The following is an 18878-nucleotide window of genomic DNA, read 5'->3' as shown; positions in this document are numbered from 1 at the left end:
TTCTGGCTCTATAGGAAACCCAAGAGAAAAGAAGAGTCTCCTTTCTCCAAAGCAGAGTGTGTTTCTCATAAGGGGAGCTAGTACTGAATTCCCCTTTATAAATGGAGTTGAATCACATACAGTTTCTGATCCTAGGAGCAAGAATTCTTTTCGGGAAAGGAAGTCACTATTGTGCCCCCATTGCCATACACAGTGCAAATAGCACTCGTGATGTTCACAGAAAGTGCAGTGTATTGGACGGAATAACAGCTACTGTTCTTGTCAATTTCCTAAGCAGAGTTGAACTTGATATGGCCCGTGTGTGTAGGAAGCATAGTTTATTTGTTTTGAGCAAGCTCAGTGTTTTCGCTCTATATGAAACCCAGGAGAGTAGAAGAGTGCTCCTTTCTCAAATGCAGAGTGTGTTTCTCATAAGGCGAGCTAGTGCTGAATTCACCTTCATAAATGGAGTTGAATCACATGCATTTTTGGTCTTACAAGCAACAGCTCTTTTCGGGTAAGGACTTCACGATTGTGCTCCCAAAGCCCTACACAGTGCAAATAACACTCGTGTCTGTTTCCAGCCTGTTCAGTATATTCAATGGAAGAGAAGCTACTCTTCTTGTCAGCTTCCTATGGAAAGTTGAAGTAGTTGTTGCCCGTGTGTATCAAACACAGTACTTTTGTTCTGAGCAAGCTCTATGTTCTGGCTCTATAGGAAACACAGTAGTGTAGAAAAGTGCCCTTTCTCAAAAGCAGAGTTTGGTTCTCAAAAGGTGAGCTATTGATGAATTCCCCTTCATAAACGGAGTTGAATCACATGCAATTTCTGGTCCTAGGAGCAACAGGTCTTTTCAGGTAAGGAAAGCCTCTATTGTTCTCCCATTGCCATTCACAGTGCAAGTAGCCCTGGTGTCTGTTCCCAGCAAGTGCAGTGTAAGGTACAGAAGAGGAGCTACTGTTCTTCTCAGTTCCCTAAGTAGAGTTGAACTACATATGGCCCGTGTGTAGGAAGCACAGTTCATTTGTTCTGCACAAGCTCACTGTTCTGGCACTGTAGGAATCCCAGAAGAGTAGAAGAGACTCCTTTCTGAAAAGCAGAGTGTGTTTCTCATAAGGCAAGCTGGTGCTGAATTGCCCTTTATCAATGGAGTTGAATCACATGCAGTTTTTGGTCCTAGGAGCAAGAGTTATTATCAGGTAAGGAAGTCACTATTGCGCTCCCATTGCCATACACTGTGCAAATAGCACACGCGATTTTCCCAGCAAGTACAGTGTTTTGGACGGAAGGGAATCTACTGTTTTTGTCAGTTTCCTAAGCAAAGTTGAACTAGATATGGTCCGTGTGTGTAGGAAGCACAGTTCTTTTGTTCTGAGCAAGCTCACTGTTCTGGCTCTGTAGAAAACTGTAAAGTAGAAGAGTACTCCTTTCTCAAAAGCAGAGTGTGTTTCTCCTTAGGCGAGCTAGTGCTGAATTCCCCTTCATAAACAGAGTTGAATCACATGCAGTTTCTGGTCCTACGAGCAAGAGTTGTTTTCTGGTAAGGAAAGTCACTATTGTGATCCCATTGCCCTACACAGTGCAAATAGCACTCGGGTCTGTTCCCAGCAAGCGCAGTTTATTGGCCAGAAGATAAGCTACTGTTCTTGTCAGTTTCCCAAGAAAAGTTGAACTAGCTACTGCGCATGTGTGTACGAAGCACAGTTCTTTTGTTCTGAGCAAGCTCACTGTTCTGGCTATATATAACATGCAAGAGAGTAGAAGCGTGCTCCTTCTCAAAATCAGAGTGTGTTTCTCATAAGGCAATACAGTGCTGAATTCCCCTTTAAAGGGTGTTGAATCACATGCAGTTTTTGGTCCTATGAGCAACAGTTCTTTTGGGAAAGGATTTCACTTTGCACTCCCATTGCCATACACAGTGCAAATAGCATTCGCATCTGTTTCCAGCATGTGCAGTGTATTGGACAGAACAGAAGCTACTGTTCTGGTCAGTTTCCTAAGCAGAGTTGAACTAAATATGGCCCATGTGTAGGAAGCACAGATCATTTGTTCTGAGAAAACTCACTCTTCTGGCCCTATGGGAAACACAGTAGAGTAGAAGAGTACACCTTTCTCAAAAGCAGAGTGTGTTTCTCGTAACGCGAGCTAGTGCTAAATTCCCCTTCATAAACGGAGTTGAATCACATGCATTTCTGGTCCGATGTGCAATATTTCTTTTATAGTAAAAAAAGTCACTATTGTGATCCCATTGCCATACATAGTGCAAATACCACTTGCGTCTATTCCCAGCAAGTGCAGTGTATTGGATGGAAGAGAACCTGCTGTTCTTGTCAGTTTCCTAAGCAGAGTTGAACTAGATGTGCCCCGTGTGTAGGAAGCACAGTTCCTTTGTTCTGAGCAAGCTCACTGTTCTGGCTCTATATGAAACCCAGGAGAGTAGAAGAGTGCTTCTTTGTCAAAAGCAGAGTGTGTTTCTCGTAAGGTGAGCAAGTTCTGAATTCTCCGTCATAAACGGGGTTGATTCACATACAGTTTCTGATCCTATGAGCAACAGTTCTTTCAGGGAAAGGAAAGTCACTATTGTGCTCTCTTTGCCCTTCACATTACAAATAGCACTTGTGTCTGTTCCCAGCCAGTACAGTGTATTGGAGGGAAGAGAAAATATTGTTCTTGTCAGTTTCCCAAGCAGAGTTGAACTAGAAAAGGCCCGTGTGTGTAGGAAGCATAGTTTATTTGTTCTGAGCAAGCTCATTGTTCTTGCTCTCTAAGAAACTCAGGAGAGTAGAAGAGTGCTCCTTTCTCAAATGCAGAGTGTGTTTCTCATAAGGCGAGCTAGTGCTGAATTCGCCTTCATAAACGGAGTTGAATCACATGCATTTCTGGTCCAACAAGCAACAGTTCTTTTCGAAGGGAAGAGAACCTGCTGCTCTTGTCAGTTTCCTAAGCAGTGTTGAACTAGATGTGCCCCGTGTGTGTGGGAAGCATAGTTCTTTTTTTCTGAGCAAGCTCACTGTTCTGGCTGTATAGGAAACACAGTAGAGTAGAAGAGTGCTCCTTTCTCAAAAGCAGAGTGTGTTTCTCATAAGGCAAGCTATTGATTAATATTCAGTTTCTAGTCCTAGGAGCAACAGTTATTTTCTGGTAAGAAAAGTCTATATTGCGCTCCAATTGCAATATACAGTTCAAGTAACACTCACGTCTGTTCCAAGCAAGTGCAGTGTATTGGACGGAAGAGCAGCCTCTGTTCTTGTCAGTTTCCTAAGCAGAGTTGAACTGGATATGTCCCATGTGTGCAGGAAGCACAGTTCTTTTGTTCTTAGCAAGATCACTGTTCTGGCTCTATAGGAAACCTATTAGAGTAGAAGAGTGCTCCTTTATCAAGAGCAGAGTGTGTTTCTCATAAGACAAGCTAGTGCTAATTTTCCACTTCAGAAACGGAGTTGAATCACATGCAGTTTCTAGTCCTAGGAGCAACAGCTCTTTTCGGGTAAAGGAAAGTCACTATTGCTCTCCCATTGCCATACACAGTGCAAATAGCCCTCACGTCTGTTCACAGCAAGTGAAGTGTATTGGAGGGAAGAGAAGCTAATGTTCTTATCAGTTTCCTAAAGAGAGTTGTACTAGATATGGCCCTTCTGTGTAGGAAGCATAGTTTATTTGTTCTGAGCAAGCTCACTGTTCTCGCTCTATAGGAAACCCAGGAGAGTAGAAGAGTGCTCTTTTCTCAAAAGCAGAGTGTGTTTCTCATAATGCCAGCTAGTGCTGAATTCGCCTTCATAAACAGAGTTGAATCACATGCATTCCTTGTCCGACGAGCAACAGTTCTTTTCGGGTAAGGACTTCAGGATTGTGCTCCCATTGCCATACACAATGCAAATATCACTTGTGTCTGTTTCCAGCAAGTGTAGTGTACCCGATGTAAGAGAAGCTACTGTTCTTGTCAGTTTCCTATGGAAAGTTGAGGTAGATATTGCCGGTGTGTGTACGAAACATAGTTCTTGTGTTCTGAGCAAGCTCACTGTTCTGGCTGTATAGGAAACACAGTAGGGTAGAAGAGCGCTGCTTTCTCAAAAGGAGAGTGTGTTTCTCGAAAGGCCAGTTATTGATGAATTCCCCTTAATAAACAGAGTTGAATCACATTCATTTCTGGTCCGACAAGCAACAATTCTTTTCGGGTAAGGACTTCATGATCGAGCTCCCTTTGCCATACAAGGTGCAAATATCACTCGGGTCTGTTCTAATCAAATGCAGTGTATTCGATGGAAGAGAAGCTACTGTTCTTGTCAGTTTCCTATGGAAAGTTGAAGTAGATATGGCCCGTGTGTGTAGGAAACACAGTTCTTTGTACTCAGCAAGCTCACTGTTCTGGATCTATAGGAAACCCAGGAGAGTAGAAGAGTTTCCTTTCTCAAAAGCAGAGTGTGTTTCTCATGAGGTCAGCTAGTGCTGAATTCTCCTTTATAAAAGGTGTTGAATCACATGCATTTTCTGGTCCAAGAAGCAAGAGTTCTATTTGGGTAAGAAAGTCACTATTGTGCTGCCATTGCCATACACAGTGCAAATAGCACTCGCGATGTTCCCAGCAATTGCAGTGTATTGGACTGAAGAGAAGCTACTGTTCTTGTCAGTTTTCTAAGTAGAGTTGAACTAGATATGGCGTTTGTGTGTAGGAAGCACAGTTCTTTTGTTCTGAGCAAGCTCACTGTTCTGGTTATATAGGCAACAGTTGAGTAGAAGAGTGCTCCTTTCTCAATAGCAGAGTGTGTTTGTCGTAAGTTGAGCTAGTGCTGAATTCCCCTTCATAAACGCACTTGAATCACATGCAATTTCTGGTCCGACGAGCAACAGTTCTTTTAGGGTAAAAAGAGTCACTATTGTGATTTCATTGCCATACACAGTGCAAATACCACTCGCATCTGTTCCCAGCAAGTGCAATGTATTAGATGGAAAAGAAGCTACTGTTCTTGTCAGTTTTCTAAGCAGAATTGAACTAGATATGACCCATGTGTTTAAGAAGCACAGTGCTTTTGTTCTGAGCATGCTTCCTGTTCTGGTCCTATGAGACACAGTTCATTTCTGGTAAGGAAATCACTATTGTGCTTCCATTGTCATACATAAGACAAAGAACACTCGTGTCTGTTCCCAGCACTTGCAGTGTATTGGACGGAAAAGCTACTGTTTTTGTCAGTTTCCTAAGCAGAGTTGAACTAGATTTGTCCTGTGTGTGTAAGAAGCACAGTTCTTTTGATCTGAGCAAGCTGACTGTTCTGGCTCCATAGGAAACACAATAGAGTAGATGAGTGCTCCTTTATCAAAAGCAGAGTGTGTTTCTCATAAGGTGAGCTAGTGTGGAAATCCCCTTTATATATGGAGTTGAATCATATGCAGTGTCTGATCCTATGAGCAACAGTTCTTTTGTGGTAAGGAAAGTCAATATTGTGCTTCCATTGACATAAACAGTACAAATAGAACTCGCACATCTTCCCTGTAAGTTACAGTGTATTGGTCAGAAAAGAAGCTACTGTTCTTGTTATTTTCTGACGCAGAGTTGAACTACATGTGGCCCGTGTGTTGGAAGCACAGTTCTTTTGTTCTGAGCAAGCTCACTCTTCAGGCCCTATAGGAAACAAGTAGAGTAGAAGTGTGCTCCTTTCTAAATATAGAGTGTGTTTCTCGTAAAGCAAGCTAGTGTTGAATTCCACTTCATAAACGGAGTTGAAGTACATGCATTTTCTGGTCTACGAGCAACAGTTCTGTTCTGGTAAGGAAAGTCACTATTGTACTCCATTGCCTACACAGTGCAAATAGCACTCGAGTATTTTTCCAGCAATTGCAGTGTATTGGACAGAAAAGAATGTACTATTCTTGTCAGTTTCCTAAGCACAGTTGAACTAGATATAGCCCATGTGTGTAGGAAGAACAGTTCCTTTGTTCTGAGCAAGCTCCTTGTTCTGGCCCTATAGGAAACACAGAAGAGTAGACAAGTGCTCTTTTCTCAAAAGCAGAATGTGTTTCTCAAAAAGTGAGCTAGTGTGGAATTCCCTTCATAAATGGAGTTGATTAACATGCAGTTTCTGGTCCTATGAGGAACGGTTCTTTTGTGGTAAGAAAAGTCACTATTGTGCTTCCATTGCCATACACAGTGCAAATAGCACTCGTGTATTTTCCCAGCAATTGCAGAGTACTGGACAGAAAACAAGTTACTGTTCTTGTCAGTTTCCTAAGCAGAGTTGAACTAGATATGGCCCATGTGTATAGGAAGCACAATTCTTTTGTTCTGCGCAAGCTCCCTGTTCTGGCTCTATAGGAAACACAGTAGAGAAGCAGAGTGCTCTTTCCTCAAAAGCAGAGTGTGTTTCTCATAATGTGAGCTAGTGTTGAATTCCCCTTCATAACAGAATTTGAATCACATGCAGTTTCTAGTTCTATGAGCAACACTTCTTTTCTGGTAAGGAAAGTCACTATTGTACTCCATTGCCTACACAGTGCAAATAGCACTCGCATATTTTTCCAGCAATTGCAGTGTATTGGACAGAAAAGAAGTTACTGTTCTTGTCAGTTTCCTAAGCAGAGTTGAACTAGATATAGCCCATGTGTGTAGGAAGAACAGTTCATTTGTTCTGAGCAAGCTCACTCATCTGTACCTCTAGGAAACACAGTAGAGTAGAAGAGTGCTCTTTTCTCAAAAGCAGAGTGTGTTTCTCGTAAGGCGAGCTAGTGTTGAATTCCCCTTCATAAACGGAGTTGAGTCACATGTATTCCCTGGTCCTACCAGCAACAGTTCTTTTCTGGTAAAGAACTTCACTATTGGGCTCTCACTGCCTTACACAGTGCAAATACCACTTGCATCAGTACCCAGCAAGTACAGTGTATTGGACAGAAGAGAAGCTTCTGTTCTTGTCACTTTCCTAAGTAGAGTTGAACTAGATATGTCCCATGAATGTAGGAAGCACAGTTCATTGTTCTGAGAAAACTCACTGTTCTGGACCTATAGGAAACACATTAGAGTAGAAGAGTGCTCCTTCTTCAAAAGTAGAGTGTGTTTCTTGTAATGGGAGTGAGTATTGAATTCCTCTTCATAAACAGAGTTGAGCCACATGCAGTTTCTGGTCCTGGAACCAAGAGAACTTTTCTGGCAAGGAAAGTCACTACTGTGCTTCCATTGCCATACATAGTGCAAATAGCACTCGCATCTGTTCCCAGCAAGTGCAGAGTACTGGACGATAGAGAAGCTACTGTTCTTGTCAGTTTCCTAAACAGAGTTGAACTTGATATGGTCCCTTTGTGTAGGAAGCACAGTTCTATTGTTCTGAGCTAGCTCATTGTTCTACCCTTAGGAAACACAGTAGAGAAGAAGAGTGCTCCTTTCTCAAAAGCAGAGTGTTTTTTTCATAAGACAAGCTAGTGTGGAATTCCCATTCTTAAACGGAATTGAATCATATGCAGTTTCTGTCTTTCAAGCTACAGTTCTTTTGTGGTTAGAAAAGTCACTATTGAGCTCCATTGCCATACACAGTGCAAATAGCTCTCACATCTATTCCCAGCAAAAGCAGTGTATTGGATGGAAGAGAACCTACTATTCCTGTCAGTTTCCTAAGCAGAGTTGAACTAGATATGGCCTTTGTAGTTGGAAGCACAGTTCCTGTGTTCTGAGCAAGCTTACTGTTCTGGCCCAATTGGGAACACAGTAGAGTAGAAGAGTGTTCATTTCTCAAAAGCAGAGTGTGTTTCTTATAAGGCGAGCTAGTGTTCATTTCCACTTCATAATTGGAGTTGAATCACATGCACTTTCTGGTCATAGGAGCTAGAGTCTTTTCTGGTAAGAAATGTCACTATTGCACTCCCATTGCCATACACAGTACAAATAGCACTCGGGTCTGCTCCCAGCAAGTGCAGTGTATGGGACAGAAGAGAATCTATTGTTCTTGTAAGTTTGCTAAGCAGAGTTGAACTAGATATGGCGCGTGAGTGTAGGAAGCACAGTTCTTTTGTTCTGAACAAGCTCACTGTTCTGGCCTAATAGGAAACACAGTAGAGTAAAAGAGTGCTCCTTTCTCAAAAGCAGAGTGTGTTTTTTGTAAGGCGAGCTAGTGTTGGTTTCCCCTTCATACACAGAGTTGAATCACAATCAGTTTCTGGTCCTACAAGCAAGAGTTTTTTTCTGGTAAGGAAAGTTACTAGTGCGCCCCATTTGCCATACACAGTGCAAACAGCACTCTTGTCTCTTCCCAACAAGTAAAGTGTATTGCACTGAAGTAAAGCTACTGTTCTTGTCAGTTTCCTAAGCAGAATTGAACTAGATATGGTCTGTGTTTAGGAAGCACTGTTCTTTTATTCTTGCAAGCTCCCTGATCTGGTCCTATGGTAAAAAAGGAGATTAGAAGAGTGGTCCATTCTCCAAAGCAGAATGTGTTTCTCATAAGACAAGCTAGTGTTTAATTCGTCTTGATAAACGGAGTTGCATCACATAAAATTTCTGATCCTACGAGCAACAATTCTTTTCTGGTAAAAAAAAAAAGTTACTTTTGAGCTCCCATTGCCATACACAGTGCAAGTAGCTCTCGCCTCTGTTTCCAGCAAGAGCAGTGTATTGGACGAAAGAGAACCTACTATTCTTATCAGTTTCCTAAGCAGAGTTGAACTAGCTATGGCCCATGTGTAGGAAGCACTGGTCTTTTGTTCTTGCAAGCTCATCTTCTGGTTTTATACGAAACACGGTAGTGTAGAAGAGAGTTCTTTGTCAAAAACAGAGTGTGTTTCTTGTAAGGCAAGCTAGTGTTGAATTCCCCTACATAATTGAATTTGAATCACATGCTGTTTCTGGTCTGATGAGCAACAGTTCTTTTCTGGTAAGGAAAGACACTATTGTGCTCCATTGCCATACACAGTGCAAATAGCACTCGTGTCTGTTCCAGGTAAGTGCAGTATATTGGACCGAAGAGAAGCTACTGTTCTTCTCAGTTTCCTAAGCAGAGTTGAACTAGATATGGCCATGTGTAGGAAGCACAGTTCTTTTGTTCCAAGCTAGCACACTGTTCTGGCCTTTATAGGAAACACAGTAGAGTAGAAGACTACTCCTTTTTCAAAAGCAGAGTGTGTTTCTCCTAAGGTGAGCTAGTGTTGAATTCCCCTTAATAAATGGAGTTGAATTACATGCCGTCCCTGGTCCTATCAGCAACAGTTCTTTTCTGGTAAGGAAATTCCCTATTTTGCTCTCATTGCCTAACACAGAGCAAATAGCACTTGCGTCTGTTCCCAGCAAGTACAGTGTATTGCACAGAAGAGAAATTTCTATTCTTGTCAGTTAACTAAGCAGAGTTGAACTAGATATGGCCTGTGAGTGTAGGCAGCACAGTTCTTTGTTCTGAGCAAGCTCACTGTTCTGGCCCTCTAGGAAACACAGTAGAGTAGAAGAGTGCTCTTTTATGAAAAGCAGAGGGTGTTTCTCCTAAGATGAGCTAGTGTTTGTTTCCCATTCATAAACGCAGTTGAATCACATGCAGTTTCTGGTCCTATGAGCAAGAGTTGTTTTCTGGTAAGTAAATCACTATTGTGCTCCATTTGCCATACACACTGCACATAGCACTCGCGTCTGTTCCCAGCAAGTACAGTGTATTGGACTGAAGAGAAGGTGCTGTTCTTGTCAGTTTTCTAAGCAGAGTTGAACTAGATATGGCCAGTGTGTAAGAAGCACAGTTCTTTTGTTCTGAGCAAGTTCACTGTTCTGGCCTTCTAGGAAACACAGTAGAGCAGAAGAGTGCTCTTTCCTCAAAAGCAGAGTGTGTTTCTTGTAAGGCAAGCTAGTGTTTGTTTCGCATTCAAAAACGGAGTTGAATCCCATGCAGTTTCTGGTCCTATGTGCAAGAGTGGTTTTTTGGGAAGGAAAGTAACTATTGCGCTCCCATTGCCATACACAGTGCAAATAGCACTCGCATCTGCAACCAGCATGTACAGTGTATTTGACTGAAGAGAATCTACTCTTCTTGTCAATTTCCTAAGCAGAGTTGAACTAGATTTGGCCAGTGTGTGTAGGAAACACAGTTCTTTTGTTCTGAACAAGCTCACTGTTCTGGCCCTCTAGTAAACACAATAGAGTAGAAGAGTGCTCTTTTCTCAAATGCAGAGTGTGTTTCTTGTAAGAGGAGCTAGTGTTTGTTTCCCATTCATAAACGGAGTTCAATCACATGCAGTTTCTGGTACTACAAGCAAGGGTTGTTTTCTGGTAAGGAAAGTCACTATTGAGCTTGCATTGCCATACACAGTGCAAATAGCATTCGTGTCTGATCCCAGCAAGTACAGTGTATTGGACTGAAGAGAACTTACTGTTCTTGTCAGTTTCCTAAGCAGAGTTGAACTAGATATGGCCCGTGTGTGTCGGAAGCACAGTTCTTTTGTTCTGAGCAAGCTCGCTGTTCTGGCCCTATAGGAAACACAGTAGAGTAGAAGAGTGCTCTTTTAGCTAAATCAGAGTGTGTTTCTTGTAAGGCGAGCTAGTGTGTATTTCCCATTCATAAACGGAGTTGAATCACATGCAGTTTCTGGTCCAATGAGCAAGAGTTGTTTTATGGTAAGGAAAGTCAGTATTGAGCTCCCATTGCCATACACAGTGTAAATAGCTCTCGTGTCTGTTCCCAGCACGTACAGTTTACTGGACTGAAGAGAAGATACTGTTCTTGTCAGTTTCCTAAGCATAGTTGAACTAGATATGGCCCGTGTGTAGGAAGCACAGTTCTTTTGTTCTGAGCAAGCTCATTGTTCTCCCCTTTAGGAAACACAGTAGAGTAGAAGAGTGCTCTTTCCTCAAAAGCAGATTGTTTTTTTGTAAGGCGAGCTAGTGTTTGTTTTTCATTCAAAAACAGAGTTGAATCACATACAGTTTCTGGTCCTATGAGCAAGAGTTGTTGTGTGGTAAGGAAAATCACTATTGGACTCCCATTGCCATACACAGTTCAAATAGAAGTCCTGTCTGTTCTCTGCAAGTACAGTGTATTGGATTGAAGGGAAGCTACTGTTCTTGTCAGTTTCTTAAGCAGAGTTTAACTGGATATGGCCTGTGTGTGTTGGAAGCACAGTTCTTTTGTTATGAGCAAGCTCATTGTTCTGGCCCTATAGGAAACACAGTAGAGTAGAGAGTGCTTTTTCCTCAAAAGCAGAGTGTGTTTCTTGTAAGGCAAGCTAGTGATTGTTTCCCATTAATAAACGGAGTTGAATCACATGCAGTTTCTGGTCCTATGTGCAAGAGTTGTTTTCTGGTAAAGAAAGTCACTATATTGCTCTCATTGTCATACACAGTGCAATTAGCACTCAGGTCTGTTCCCAGCAAGTACAGTGTATTGGACTGAAGAGAAGGTACTGTTCTTGTCAGTTTCCTAAGCAGAGTTGAACTAGATATGGCCTGTGTGTGTAGGAAGCACTTTTCTTTTGTTTTGAACAAGCTCACTGTTCTGGCCCTCTAGGAAATACAGTAGAGAAGAGTGCTCTTTCCTCAAATCAGAGTGTGTTTCTTGTAAGGCGAGCAAGTGTTTGTTTCCCATTCATAAACAGAGTTGAATCCCATGCAGTTTCTGGTCCTACGAGCAAGAGTTGTTTTCTGGTAAGGAAAGTCACTGTTGTAGTCTCATTGCCATACACAGTGCAAATAGCACTCGCGTCTGTTTCCAGCAATTACAGTGTATTGGAATGAAGAGAAGCTACTGTTCTTGTCAGTTTCTAAGCAGAGTAGAACTAGATATGTCCCGGGTGTGTTAGAAGCACAGTTCTTTTGTTCTGAGCAAGCACACTGTACTGGCCCTATAGGAAACACAGTAGAGTAGAACAGTGCTCTTTTCTCAAAAGCAGAGTGTGTTTCTTATAAGAGGAGCTAGTGTTTGTTTCTAATTCATAAACGGAGTTGAATCACATGCATTTTCTGGTCCTACGAGCCAATGTTGTTTTCTGGTAGGAAAGTCACTATTGAGCTCGCATTGTCATACACAGTGCAAATAGCATTCGCGTCTGATCCCAGCAAGTACAGTGTATTGGACTGAAGAGAAGCTACAGTTCTTGTCAGTTTTCTAAGCAGAGTTGAACTAGATATAGCTCGGGTGTGTAGGAAGCACAATTCTTTTGTTCTGAGCAAGCACACTTTTCTGGCCCTATAGGAATCACTGTAGAGTAGAAGAGTTCTCTTTTCATAAAAGCAGAGGGTGTTTCTTGTAAGATGAGCTAGTGTTTGTTTCCCATTCATAAATGGAGTTGAATCACATGCAGTTTCTGGTCCTACGAGCAAGAGTTTTTTTCTGGTAAGTATAGTCACTCTTGCGTTCCATTTGCCATACACACTGGAAGTAGCACTGGCGTCTGTTCCCAGCAAGTACAGTGTATTGGACTGAAGAGAACCTGCTGTTCTTCTCAGTTTCCTAAGCATAGTTGAACTAGACATGGCCCGTGTGTAGGAAGCACAGTTCTTTTGTTCTGAGCAATTTCACTGTTCTGGCCCTCTAGGAAACACAGTACAGTAGAAGAGTGCTCTTTCCTCAAAAGCAGAATGTGTTTCTTGTAAGAACAGCTAGTGTTTGTTTCCCATTCATAAACATTGTTGAATCACATGCATTTTCTGGTCCTACGAGCAAATGTTGTTTTCTGGTAGGAAAGTCACTATTGAGCTCACATTGCCATACACAGTGCAAATAGCATTCGCGTCTCATCCCAGCAAGTACAGTGTATTGGACTGAAGAGAAGCTACTATTCTCGTCAGTTTCCTGTAGAGAGCTGCGGGGAGCTGCACTCTTAAGATGGAGCTGGCTCCTGCCCCCCGCCCTCCCGGTGGTGAGCGCTCTTTGTTTCAAGCAACATCTTATTTGGCTTGGTTTCAGATTTTGGCTTGCTAAGGCATATGTGTACCTATCCAGGAATCCCATGTGGCGCATGGGGGCTAGTGGACTGAGACCTATATAAGGCTGGGGCGGGCTCTCCCCACGGAGGAGGAACAAAGAAACAGATTAAGCGTCCTGAATAAAACACAGCTTGAAGAAGAGCTCTGCGTTGAGTCTTTCTTGCTGGTCGAGTTAGACGTGACAATTGGTGGCCGCCTACGTGGAAAAATCTTTGAAAAGAGGGAGCTCAGAACTTCTCGCTGTCAGGGTAGGTATACCTGGTAAGTCCCCGGGTTAAATGGGGAACCGCGACAAGAGAGGATATTCGCAGAGCTGCCAACAAGAGGCAGATGGGAACGGAAACTAGTTTGACTAGTTTGACTGGATATTAGCAGAGCTGCCGACATGAGGCAGACGGGAAAGGAAACTAGTTTGACTAGTTTGACTGTTACTTCCCCGTGGACGCGTGGAGCAAAAGTTTAAAAAAAAAAGTGATAAAACTGGGGCTGTTTGGCAAAGGCTCCGAGAAACCTCTTAGGCTAAAAAGACCGGGTTGTACAAGGATGGGCACTTCCTCCTCATACCCAATTTTTTTGGCTCTCAATGAGCTGCTTCTAACAAAAGACTTAAAGATAAAGAAAGGAACTTTACAAAGATTCTTAGGGGAATGTGATGTTGTGGCCCCATGGTTCGCTGTTTCTGGGAGTCTCACAGTGTTCTCTTGGGAAAAATTGGGATGGGATTTGGACTTTGCAGCAGAACAGGGGACCCTGAAACCAGGGGTGTGACCAGTTTGGAAATTAGTACATAGCTGTTTAGAAAATGAGCGATGCAGCAATGCCTTGGAAAACGGGCAAGCAGCTTTAGAACAATTGCAAGAGGAGAGATCTGAGAAGGCGGAGTCTGTAAAATGCAAGGGCAGTAAAAAGACAATAGGAAAGGAGACACGACTCTATCCCTCCCTATTGGACCTTGAAGACCCCGAGTCTACTGACTCTTCTCTCGGTTCGGAGGAGGTAGAGTCTCTAGTTAGATCATTACAAAAGATAAGAATTAAAAACAAGGTGAGAAAGAAAAACAAAAGAAAACAGCATTGTGGGCCCATAATCCCCCCTGCTCCTCCCCCTTACCCTGAGGCTGCAGTAGCTCCTGGAGCATTGCCGGTCAGCAGCAGCCTTCACCCACAACTGTGGAGGGAAGTTAGGAGAGAAATGCAGGTAGCTTGTCCTGTTTTTGTAGATAATCAGAATCAAAGATATCATGAACCTTTGGATTTTAAACTTGTCAAATCTATAGCGGAGTCTGTAAAAAGTTATGGGGTCACAGCTGCATTTACACTTACTCAAATTGAGACTCTGCAAAGACAATGCATGACTGCCTCAGATTGGATGAATCTTGCTTGTGCCTGCCTCAGTCCAGGTCAGTATTTGGACTGGAAAGCTTTCTTTATCGAATTTGCTAATGAGCAGGCGGCAGCCAACCACAACACAGGCCTGCAATGGGATTCTGATATGTTGCTTGGTCTGGGTAGATATGCCAATCAACAAACTACCTACCCTCCTAATGTATATACTCAAATTAATCAAATAGCCATCAGAGCCTGGAAATCTTTTACTAACAAAGGTGAAGTGAGTGGCAATTTGACCAAGATACTCCAAGGTCCCATGGAGCCTTTTTCAGATTTTATGGCTTGCTTGATAGAGGCTTCTGGTAGAATTTTTGGGGACACAGATGCTGCAATGCCCCTAATAAAGCAGCTAATATATGAGCAGTGTACAAAGGAGTGCAGGGCCGCCATCACCCCATATAAGACCAGGGGGTTGGAAGCCTGGATGAAGGCTTGCAGGGAATTAGGAGGACCTCTGACCAATGCAGGTCTGGCAGCTGCAGTCCTTCAGCTTACCCAGAGAAAAGAAGGCAATACTCAAGATGCTTGTTTTAAGTGTGGGAAAAGAGGACATATAAGACGCATCTGCCCACTAGGGGCAGGTAGTAGGCAGAAACAAGGAAGTAGCCAGCACCACGTTCAGCCGGGGCTCTGTCAAAAATGCAGAAAGGGGAGGCACTGGGCTAATGAATGCCGGTCCGTTAAAGATATAAATGGGCAACCCATTGCAGTAGACAGCTTTCCAAAAAACGGCCAGCGGGGCCTACGCTCCCAGGGCCCTCAAATATATGGGGCAATGGAGACCCCGAGACAGGACTCCCCTCCAGAGCAGTGACCCTCCCTTCGCCATCCCAAGCACCGCGGAGAGCTACTGAGGGCTCAACAGGATTGGACCTCCGTGCCACCGCCAGACTGGTACTAACTCCGCAAATGGGGGTAGAAGTAATAGAGTCTGATTTTCAAGGCCCCCTTGACCCAGGAACAGTAGGGCTGTTAATAGGGAGATCATCTACCTTATTGAAAGGATTGCGTATTCATCCAGGGGTGATTGACTCTGACTACACAGGAGTAGTAAAGATTATGGTAGAGTCACCAAAAGGAATTACTGCCATATCCCCAGGGGATAGAATTGCACAACTTATTTTACTCCCCAGTCTGCATGGTGCCCACCCAGCTTATGACAAAGAAAGAGGAGACAAAGGATTTGGGTCATCAGGAACAGATCTCACATTCTTATCACTGGATTTAGATCAGAGACAACTAACTGTTAACGGTATTAAACTTATGGGAATTTTGGATACTGGAGCGGACTGCAGTATTATTGCTAGCAAAGATTGGCCTCGGGATTGGCCAATACAAGTTTCTTCCCAGACATTACAAGGACTGGGCTATGCTAGCACTCCTAATATTAGTGCAAGTTTGCTAAATTGGCATGATGAAGAAGGACATTCCGGCGTTGTGCAACCCTATGTCCTTGAGCTTCCAGTTTCCCTTTGGGGGAGGGACCTCATGAAGTCTATGGGTTTCAAATTAAGCAATGAGTATTCCAAAGAATCTCAAGATATTATGAAAAAGATGGGATGCCATCCCAATTTTGGATTAGGAAAGTTTTTACAAAGAAGAAAGGAGCCAATACAGGCAACACCTAGAAAGCCCAGGCAAGGGCTGGGTTTTTCTTAGGGGCCATTGAAGAAGGAATTCCCATATCCTGGAAAACGGAGGAACCAGTGTGGGTTCCTCAGTGGCCACTTTCCTCCGAGAAACTGCTAGCAGCAAGGCAGCTAGTGGAAGAGCAGTTGAGAGAGGGGCATATCAAACCTTCCCTTTCTCCTTGGAATACACCCATTTTTGTTATAAAGAAAAAATCAGGAAAATGGAGATCGTTGCATGACCTTAGAGCAATAAATGACCAGATGGATATTATGGGGCCTGTACAGAGAGGTCTTCCATTATTATCAGCCTTACCAGAGAACTGGCCCATTATTGTGATTGATATTAAAGATTGTTTTTTCTCCATCCCCTTGAATGACAAGGATAGTGAAAGATTTGCATTTACAGTGCCATCTACTAATCATGAAGAGCCAGATAAGAGATATCAGTGTATTGTCTTACCACAAGGAATGGCTAACAGCCCTATTATGTGTCAGTTGTTTGTAGCACAAGCTCTAGAGCCATTAAGGGCCCGCTTCCCTACTGTTAGATGTGTCCATTATATGGACGACATCCTCCTCGCAGCAAAAGAAAAGGATGTTTTACAAGCTGCATATCACTTTTTAGGGACAATGTTAAGAACTAAAGAGTTGTACATTGCTTCTGAGAAGGTACAACAGGATCAGGTGGTTACTTATTTAGGCTCTAAGATTACCAGTCAACAGATTAGGTCTCAAAAGGTAGAATTGAGAAAAGATCATTTATGTACATTAAATGATTTTCAAAAATTATTAGGGGACATAAATTGGATAAGAGGCAGTTTAAAAATGGCGAATTATGAGCTAAAGCCGCTTTATGATACATTAGCAGGTGACACAGCTTTGGATTCCCCTAGACAGTTAACCACGGAAGCACGTGAAGCACTATGCAAAGTTGAGGATAGATTATAGGAAGCCTTTCTTCAGAGAGTTCGAGATCCCAACACAATTGTATTATGCATTCTGCCCACCTTTTTGCAGCCCACTGGTATTTTATGGCAGGATGGACCTTTATTGTGGGTTTACACTAGAATTTCCCCTGCAAAATCCATTGAATATTATCCCACAACTGTGACACTACTTGCCCAGCAAGGTATTCAGCAGTGCTTGCAATATTTTGGAACTTCCCCACAAATGCTGATTGTACCTTATGATGTCCATCAGGTGAAAGTTTTATGTGCTACTGTTGATGATTGGGCCATATTGCGCTGTAGCTATGCGGGGCATATAGATTGCCATTATCCAAAACATCCATTATTGAATTTTTTTAAGGAACATCCTGTAGTCTTTCCTAAAATAACTGCTTCCCGGCCAATTCCCGGAGCCACCGTTGTTTTTCTGATGGATCTAAAACAGGTTGCGGGGTCTATATGGTGGGCTCAGGGGAGCCTGTGAAGCACCAATATTTACCAGGTGCACCTCAGCAGGTGGAACTTTTAATTGTTCTAGAAGTTTTTAAGGTTTGTCCATTTCCATTTAATTTGGTATCAGATTCCTGCTATGTTGTTAATGCCTTAAAAATTCTTGAATGTGCAGGGACTCTTAAATTCTCTAGTCCCGTACAGTTGGTTTTTTGCCAATTGCAACAACTGATTTGGCAGCGGAAAAATCCATTCTTTGCACAACATATTCGTGCTCATACTGGCCTACCAGGCCCATTAGCTGAGGGCAACAATGTTGTAGACCTCTGTACCAGGCAAGAATGGGTGTTTGTGGCCTCAGCAGTGCAACGAGCACAAGAATTCCATAAGGAATATCATGTTAATGCTAAAACATTACAACAAAGGTTTTCTCTCTCACGTGCTGATGCACGTAAGGTAGTTCTAGATTGTCCCCAATGTGTTGTTTTTCAGCACCCTCCTGCATTAGGAGTCAACCCTCGTGGTTTGCTCCCTCTGAAAATATGGCAAATGGATGTTACACATATCTCTGAATTTAGACGGGTCAAATATGTCCATGTTTCTGTTGACACTTGTTCTGGAGTCATCCACGCCACCCCAATGGCAGGTGAGAAGGCATTTCACGTGATCACCCATTGCCTAGAGGCATGGGCAGCGTGGGGCAAACCACAACAAATAAAAACAGACAACGGTCCTGCTTACACGGGCCACAAGTTTGCCTCCTTCTGCCGTCAAATGGATGTTCAACTTGTACATGGCCTGCCCTATAATCCCCAGGGTCAAGGCATTGTGGAGCGCGCACATCGCTCCTTGAAGGAACTGCTTCAAAAACAAAAAGGGGGAATAGGCCATAGCCGTACTCCTAAGGATAGACTCTCTCTTGCATTATTTACCTTGAATTTTTTAAATTTGGATGGATCAAACTGTTCAGCTGCAGATAGACATCAATGTCAGCACAGTCCCTCTAAAGGGATGGTAAAATGGAAAGATGCCTTGACAGGTATCTGGCATGGACCTGATCCCATGCTTGCATGGGCACAAGGTTCTGTTTGTGTTTTCCCACAGGGTCAACAAGATCCGATCTGGGTACCGGAAAGATTGGTGAGAAAAACACAATTGACGCAGTCTCAGGAAGATGCTTCTGCAAACATGCCTGATGTTCCTGCTGAGTCTACAGCCAGGGAAGATGGAACAGAGATGGGGGATCCTGTCTGCATTCCCGAAACCAATGCCAGTACAACATGATGCACAGGTTTTTCCTAGGCTGTTTACCTCTAATAAAGCTATTAATCTCCCTTATTTGTATTTGGATCTGGAACAAATGCCTCTAGGAGAGAATCGTAGTTTCCCCGAAAAAGGATCCCTGTGCTTTCAAATAGATGAATCTGGAGACTGCATTCCCCTGACCAAAGGCCTTTATGGGTGGTTTAATGGAGCTAGAAATTATGCCCCAGACATTAAGCAACAGCAAATTAGCCATGGGAATGACTGTTTTACCCTGAAACATAGTTATACTACAGCTGTTATCTGGCTGAATGGCACTATGCTCACCTATAATATCACCTTGCC

General features: G+C 43.0%; 1 long non-coding RNA gene across 1 annotated transcript; it reads left to right on the top strand.

The window, feature by feature from the left end:
* The first annotated feature begins 13026 nt into the window (after positions 1-13026).
* LOC131914039 (uncharacterized) lies at positions 13027-18608 on the top strand. The gene is made up of 2 exons (XR_009380061.1): positions 13027-13102; positions 18375-18608. It is a non-coding gene; the product is annotated as an uncharacterized LOC131914039 (long non-coding RNA).
* Positions 18609-18878: the final 270 nt, after the last annotated feature.

Source organism: Peromyscus eremicus, chromosome 7 (assembly GCF_949786415.1).
Source record: "Peromyscus eremicus chromosome 7, PerEre_H2_v1, whole genome shotgun sequence".
NCBI classification, from domain to species: Eukaryota; Metazoa; Chordata; class Mammalia; order Rodentia; family Cricetidae; genus Peromyscus; species Peromyscus eremicus.
The sequence above is the reverse complement of the archived record's forward strand: the minus strand, read 5'-3'. Positions and strand labels throughout refer to the sequence as shown.